This window comes from Bos indicus, chromosome 16, assembly GCF_029378745.1.
Source record: "Bos indicus isolate NIAB-ARS_2022 breed Sahiwal x Tharparkar chromosome 16, NIAB-ARS_B.indTharparkar_mat_pri_1.0, whole genome shotgun sequence".
Lineage (NCBI taxonomy): Eukaryota > Metazoa > Chordata > Mammalia > Artiodactyla > Bovidae > Bos > Bos indicus.
In genome coordinates, this window is record NC_091775.1 from 23,704,335 (window position 1) to 23,711,423 (window position 7,089).

The 7,089-nt window shown below is 38.9% G+C and overlaps 1 pseudogene; it reads right to left on the bottom strand.

Moving 5' to 3' along the window:
- Nucleotides 1-608: 608 nt before the first annotated feature.
- On the bottom strand, nucleotides 609-2,799 carry LOC109570121 (histone-lysine N-methyltransferase SETMAR-like; annotated as a pseudogene).
- Nucleotides 2,800-7,089: the final 4,290 nt, after the last annotated feature.

The window sequence follows — 7,089 nt, forward strand, 5'->3', positions numbered from 1 at the left end:
CAGGTACTTGCCAATTGTTCAGCTCATTCTCAAACGTAGCTATTCTTCTCCAGTATCCTGAGCACATTTTAGCTCTGGTCACAAAGTTGTCTCTGAGTCAGCTCTGAGTCTCTGACTCTCTGTCCAGCTGAGTCAGCCTTTCTCATGGGTCACCAGCTGTTACCTCGCCCAAGAGACAGCTGCCATCTTGTCCTCTTCCAGTTACGATAACATTACTCACGACTATTCATTACCTCACAAGCTCATTATGAAGCCATGAGTTTGACTTGAGGAAGATTGATATAGTGCAATATCTCTCAACTTTATTTATGTAGTGGAAAATGGTTTTCAAAGATAAATAATGTAAGAAGTCCAATTATTTTAAAAGCACAAATGGAGCTTTCATGATTGTTAATTCAGATTCCCCTTCGCCTGTCTTTGTAACTTCTGAAACCCCATCATAGAATCCTAAAGTTTCTTTGAACTCAGTGTTGAAAATATTAATATTTGGACATATTATTGGAATGGGAGACAGAATATATTTCTGTTTTATTTAGGTTGGTGCAAAAGTAATTGTGGTTTCAGACATGAATGTTAAAGCATTATAATTAGGCTCAAAGACATCTTTATTAACCAAAATAGGAACCATTACAATCAACACATTTTTGCCAATGTGAAATAAGTTTGTTTATTCCTGTAGCATAAAGACCTGTGCTTTTGGATTCAATGAACTCTTGGAAAGCATTTTCTGCCTCCTGCTGCTTGTGGAAGCATGTATCCTCCAAAAAGTTTTTGAGATGCTTGAAGAAGTGGTAGAGGGTTGGCAAGAGGTTAGGTGAATACGGTGGATGGGGCAAAACTTCATGACCCAATTCCTTCAACCTTTGAAGCACTGGTTGTGCGATGTGTGGTTGGGTATTATTGTGGAGAAGAATTGGGCCCATTCTGTTGATCAATGCCGGCTGCAGGCCTTGCAATTTTCAGTGCATCTCATCCATTTGCTGAGCATACTTCTCAGATGTAACAGTTTCACTGGGATTCAGAAAGCTGTAGTGGATCAGACTGGCAGCAGACCACCAAACAGTAACTGTGACCTCTTTTTTGGTGCAACTTTGGCTTTGGAAAGTGCTTTATAGATCTTTCTCAGTCTAACTACTGAGCTGGCCATCACTGGTTGTCATATAAAATCCACTTTTCATTGCATATCCAATCCAATCGAGAAATGGTTTGTTGTTGCATACAATGAGAGAAGGACACTTCAAAATGGTGATTTTTTTGATCTGCAGTCAGTTCATGAGGAACCCACTTATCAAGCTTTTTCACCTTTCCAATTTGCTTCAAATGCTGAGTGACCACAGAATGGTATACTGATGAGTTCTTCAGCAACTTCTTGTGTAGCTGTAAGAGGATCAACTTCGATAATTGCTCTCAGTTGGTCGTTGTCAACTTCCAATGGCCGGTCTCCAAGCTCCTCATCTTCAAGGCTCTCGTCTCCTTTGTAAAACTTCTTAAACTACCACCACACTGTATGTTCATTAGCAGATCCTGGGCCAAATGTGTTCTTGAGTTGTCTCCACTGCTTTATACACATTTTGAACTCAAATAAGAAAACCACTCGAATTTGCTTTTTTTTTTTTTAATTTTATTTTTAAACTTTACATAATTGTATTAGTTTTGCCAAATATCAAAATGAATCCGCCACAGGTGTACATGTGTTCCCCATCCTGAACCCTCCTCCCTCCTCCCTCCCCATACCATCCCTCTGGGTCGTACCAGTGCACTAGCCCCAAGCATCCAGTATCGTGCATCGAACCTGGACTGCCATCTCGTTTCATACATGATATTTTACATGTTTCAATGCCATTCTCCCAAATCTTCCCATCCTCTCCCTCTCCCACAGAGTCCATAAGACTGTTCTATACATCAGTGTCTCTTTTGCTGTCTCGTACACAGGGTTATTGTTACCATCTTTCTAAATTCCATATATATGCGTTAGTATACTGTATTGGTGTTTTTCCTTCTGGCTTACTTCACTCTGTATAATAGGCTCCAGTTTCATCCACCTCATTAGAATTGATTCAAATGTATTCTTTTTAATGGCTGAGTAATACTCCATTGTGTATATGTACCACTGCTTTCTTATCCATTCATCTGCTGATGGGCATCTAGGTTGCTTCCATGTCCTGGCTATTATAAACAGTGCTGCGATGAACACTGGGGTACACGTGTCTCTTTCCCTTCTGGTTTCCTCAGTGTGTATGCCCAGCAGTGGGATTGCTGGATCATAAGGCAGTTCTATTTCCAGTTTTTTAAGGAATCTCCACACTGTTCTCCATAGTGGCTGTACTAGTTTGCATTCCCACCAACAGTGTAAGAGGGTTCCCTTTTCTCCACACCCTCTCCAGCATTTATTACTTGTAGACTTTTGGATGGCAACCATTCTGACTGGTGTGAAATGGTACCTCATAGTGGTTTTGATTTGCATTTCTCTGATAATGAGTGATGTTGAGCATCTTTCCATGTGTTTGTTAGCCATCTGTATGTCTTCTTTGGAGAAATGTCTATTTAGTTCTTTGGCCCATTTTTTGATTGGGTCATTTATTTTTCTGGAGTTGAGCTGTAGGAGTTGCTTGTATATTTTTGAGATTAGTTGTTTGTCCGTTGCTTCATTTGCTATTATTTTCTCCCATTCTGAAGGCTGTCTTTTCACCTTGCTAATAGTTTCCTTTGATGTGCAGAAGCTTTTAAGGTTAATTAGGTCCCATTTGTTTATTTTTGCTTTTATTTCCAATATTCTGTTTTGTCTAACATCATTTCCATAGTCTAAAATAAATATAAAACACGCAGGAAGTAATGTCATTAGCAAAAAAATATATAAAGCAGGAAATGCACATTAAAATGCTGTATAACATAACCACATTTATTTGAGAATGGATAAACAGCAAAGTTCAACAATGCAAAAATGGCAATTACTTTTGCACCGACCTAAAGAGCAGCCTTGTAAAGTTGAGTGCTGCTTTCAACTCTTGAGTTTCTCTTCTCATCTAAGTGAGAATATGATCTTTTCCTACCAGTTCATAGGACTCTTACGAGCATCACTCTCATCTCCTGCTGCATTTCTGTTCTCCATTTCTACCTTGATATTCAAATGATGTAGGATTGTTTGCTTTCCAGTTTTTATGACCTTATATCATTGACCGAGTATTCTTTCACATCTGGAATAAGTTGTCCCTTTTTGGTTTCAGTGATATCCCTACTCTTCTGGCATAAACTACAGCTTATTTGTAAAGCATTCTGGCTCTGTCATGAAGAAATTTTTATCTGTGTTCTTTTTAATCTGTGTTCACAGGATATTTTGTATGAAAAACAATTACATCACATCTGATTTTCTACAAATTCAAAGAAGAGTGAAATTGTTATTATTTATATCTGATATTTAATACATTCTCTAGCACAAAAAAGGTTCGCAGTAATCACTTTTTTGAAAAATAAATGAATCAAAAACTAAGTAGGCAGAGTACTTATTATAATTATGCCTGCTATCTCTCTATGAAAACTATATTTTCTTCCCCTGCATACCTTGTCTTCAGCTCCCAGCCTTTCATCACATTAACCTACAATATTACATTCACACCAAAAGTTTCAGTTACCACCTATGTCTAAACTTGTGTGCATGTATCTTAGAATATCCTGAGTTATTTTCATTAATACTATCCCCTCCTGTTTATACCCATTCATTTAAATTAGCACTTCTACATACTTTATACTTCCTAAAGTAAGAGCTGCTAAATTATTTATTAAGGTAACTTCAAAAGTGGAAGATCCATGGAACCCTTCATGAAAACATTGCATTCCATATCTTAGCATATATGATTTTTTTCATTTACATATAAATAAAAGACATCAATCCTGGGTGTTCTTTGGAAGGAATGATGCTAAAGCTGAAACTCCAGTACTTTGGCCACCTCATGCAAAGAGTTGACTCATTGGAAAAGACTCTGATGCTGGGAGGGATTGGGGGCAAGAGGAGAAGGGGACGACAGAGGATGAGATGGCTGGATGGCATCACCGACTCGATGGACGTGAGTTTGAGTGAACTCTAGGAGTTGGTGATGGACAGGGAGGCCTGGTGTGCTGCAATTCATGGGGTCACAAAGAGTCGGACATGACTGAGCGACTGAACTGAACTGACTGAATCAAATTTGTCTGGGATATATCTTCACATATATGAAGTTTAACTTTCTTTTTAATTGGTCTGAGAAAAAGCATAAGAATTTATAAGAAATAAAAAGTGATATTTAGTTGAAAGCAGTCATTTTGCCAATTGAAACAAAGTTGTTTGTATTGTAGCCTTATCAATTTTTGGCATAAAATTATAAATTGTTTCCTTATTATGCTTTGAACTCCAAGCATTTAGATAGTTGTACTGTACCACAGAATTTTAAAATGATATTCACTGAGAACTGAAAACTCAAATTTTTTCTGGAATGAAAACTCCCCCTTTCCCGTGTAAAAAATAATTTATTAATTTACATATTTTACTCATTCACTTGTACTTTTATCATTAAATATCCATTGAACATTTTCATGAGCTCAAATATGGCTACCACTGGATATACCGTTGCCAGTTAGCAGGTTTCCTGTTATTAGAAAGTTTGTATCCTATCGAGGGAGACAGATGTACACAAAATAAACATAACCAAGGAAGTATGGATGCTAGAACAGAAGGATATTCAACCCAGAGTGGAGAAACAGAAGGGTGGACAATGAAATCAAGATGGATGGTCATGTCAAGAAAAGCTTCCCGTGGTAGCTTTAGCTTTAAAGGAAACTCCATACTGTTTTCTTCTGTTTTATTGACTATTCCAAAGCTTTTAACTGTGTGGATCACAACAAACTGTGGAAATTTCCTAAAGAGATGGGAATACCAGACCACCTGACCTGCCTCCTGAGAAATCTGTATGCAGGTCAAGAAGCAACAGTTAGAACCGGACATGAAACAACAGACTGGTTCCAAATTGGGAAAGGAGTATGTCAAGGCTGTATATTGTCACCCTGCTTATTTAACTTATATGCAGAGTACATCATGAGAAATGCTGGGCTGGAGGAAGCACAAGCTGGAATCAAGATTGCTAAGAGAAATATCAATAACCTCAGATATGCAGATGACCCCACCCTTATGGCGGAAAGTGAAGAAGAACTAAAGAGCCTCTTGAGGAAAGTGAAAGTGGAGAGTGAAAACGTTGGCTTAAAGCTCAACATTCAGAAAACTAAGATCATGGCATCCAGTCCTATCACTTCATGGCACATAGATGGGGAAACAATGGAAACAGTGAGAGACTTTATTTTGGGGAGCTCCAAAATCACTGCAGATGGTGATTCAGTTCAGTTCAGTCGCTTAGTCATGTCCCACTCTTTGCGACCCCATGCATTGCAGCACGCCAGGCCTCCCTGTCCATCAGCAACTCCCGGAGTTCACTCAAACTCACGTCCATCAAGTCAGTGATGCCATCCAGCCATCTCATCCTCTGTCGTCCCCTTCTCCTCCTGCCCCAAATCCCTCCCAGTATCAGAGTCTTTACCAGTGAGTCAACTCTTCACATGAGGTAGCCAAAGTACTGGAGTTTCAGCTTTAGCAGCATTCCTTCCAAAGAACACCCAGGACTGATCTCCTTTAGAATGGACTGGTTGGATCCCCTTGCAGTCCAATTGCAGCCATGAAATTAAAAGACGCTTTCTTCTTGGAAGAAAAGTTATGACCAACCTAGATAGCATATTAAAAAGCAGACATTACTTTGCCAACAAAGGTCCATCTAGTCAAGGCTATGGTTTTTCCAGTAGTCATATATGAATGTGAGAGTTGAACTATAAAGAAAGCTAACTGCCGAAGAATTGATGCTTTTGAACTGTGGTGTTGGAAAAGACTCTTGAGAGTACTTTGCACTGCAAGGAGATCCAACTAATCCATCCTAAAGGAAATTAGTCCTGAATACTCATTGGAAGGACTGATGTTGAAGCTGAAACTCCAATACTTTGGCCACCTGATAGGAAGAACTGACTCACTTGAAAAGACCCTGATGCTGGGAATGATTGAATGCAGGAGGACAAGGGATGACAGAGGATGAGGTGGTTGGATGGCATCAGTGACTCAATGGACATGAGTTTGAGTAAGCTCCGGGAGCTGGTGATGGACAGGGAAGCCTGGAGCACTGCAATCCATGGGGTCACAAAGAGTCGGACATGACTGAGCAACTGAACTGAACTGATATTGTTTTCCATAGTGGCTGTACCAATTTACACTCCCACCAACAGTGTAGGAAAGGTCCCTTCACTCCACTTCTTCTCTAACATTTGTTGTTTGTGGCCTTTTTGACAACAGGAGAGGAAAAGGGGTAGGGGCCAGGTATGAGCAAGGGATTGAGAGGTCCAAACTACCATGTAAAAAATAAATAAGCTACAAGGACATATAGTAGAGCACAGGGAATATGGACATTATTTTATAGTAACTTTAAATGGAGTATAATCTATAAAAATTTTGAATCACTATGCTATACACCTAAAACAAACATAATTTTGTAAATCAACTTTATTTCAATGAAAAAAACAGGAAAACTTCACAAATAGGGTGATGTTTGATTAATACCTTGACAATAGGAGTTTTGCTAGGCAGACCAACAAGGATATTCTTAGCAGAGGGATCAAGGTTAAGAAAGGAATGTAAGCTCTCGGCACAAGTGTTAGATGAATAAAGTGTGTCTTTGATGTCCCGTGGTATTCTCTTTCATCAAGAATTCAATGTCCCTCAGCTATGTCTGCTAATTTTAGAGGCATAGGAATGCTAGCTTCATGGTCAAAGTATTGTAAAATGTTTGGATTTTATTAATAAACATACCAAGATTTAACTCTATTGCTACTACTTATAAACATAATTTATTGGACAAACAATGAACTCTCCCAAAGGTTCACCATCTCAGTCTTTTCAGGCAGCTATAACAGAATGCCATTAAGGGAGTAGCCTATAGTAGAAACTTATTTCTCACAGTTCTGGGACCCAGGAAGTCCAAGATAAAAGCAGTGATAGATTTGGTGTCTAGTGAGAACCACTTTCTG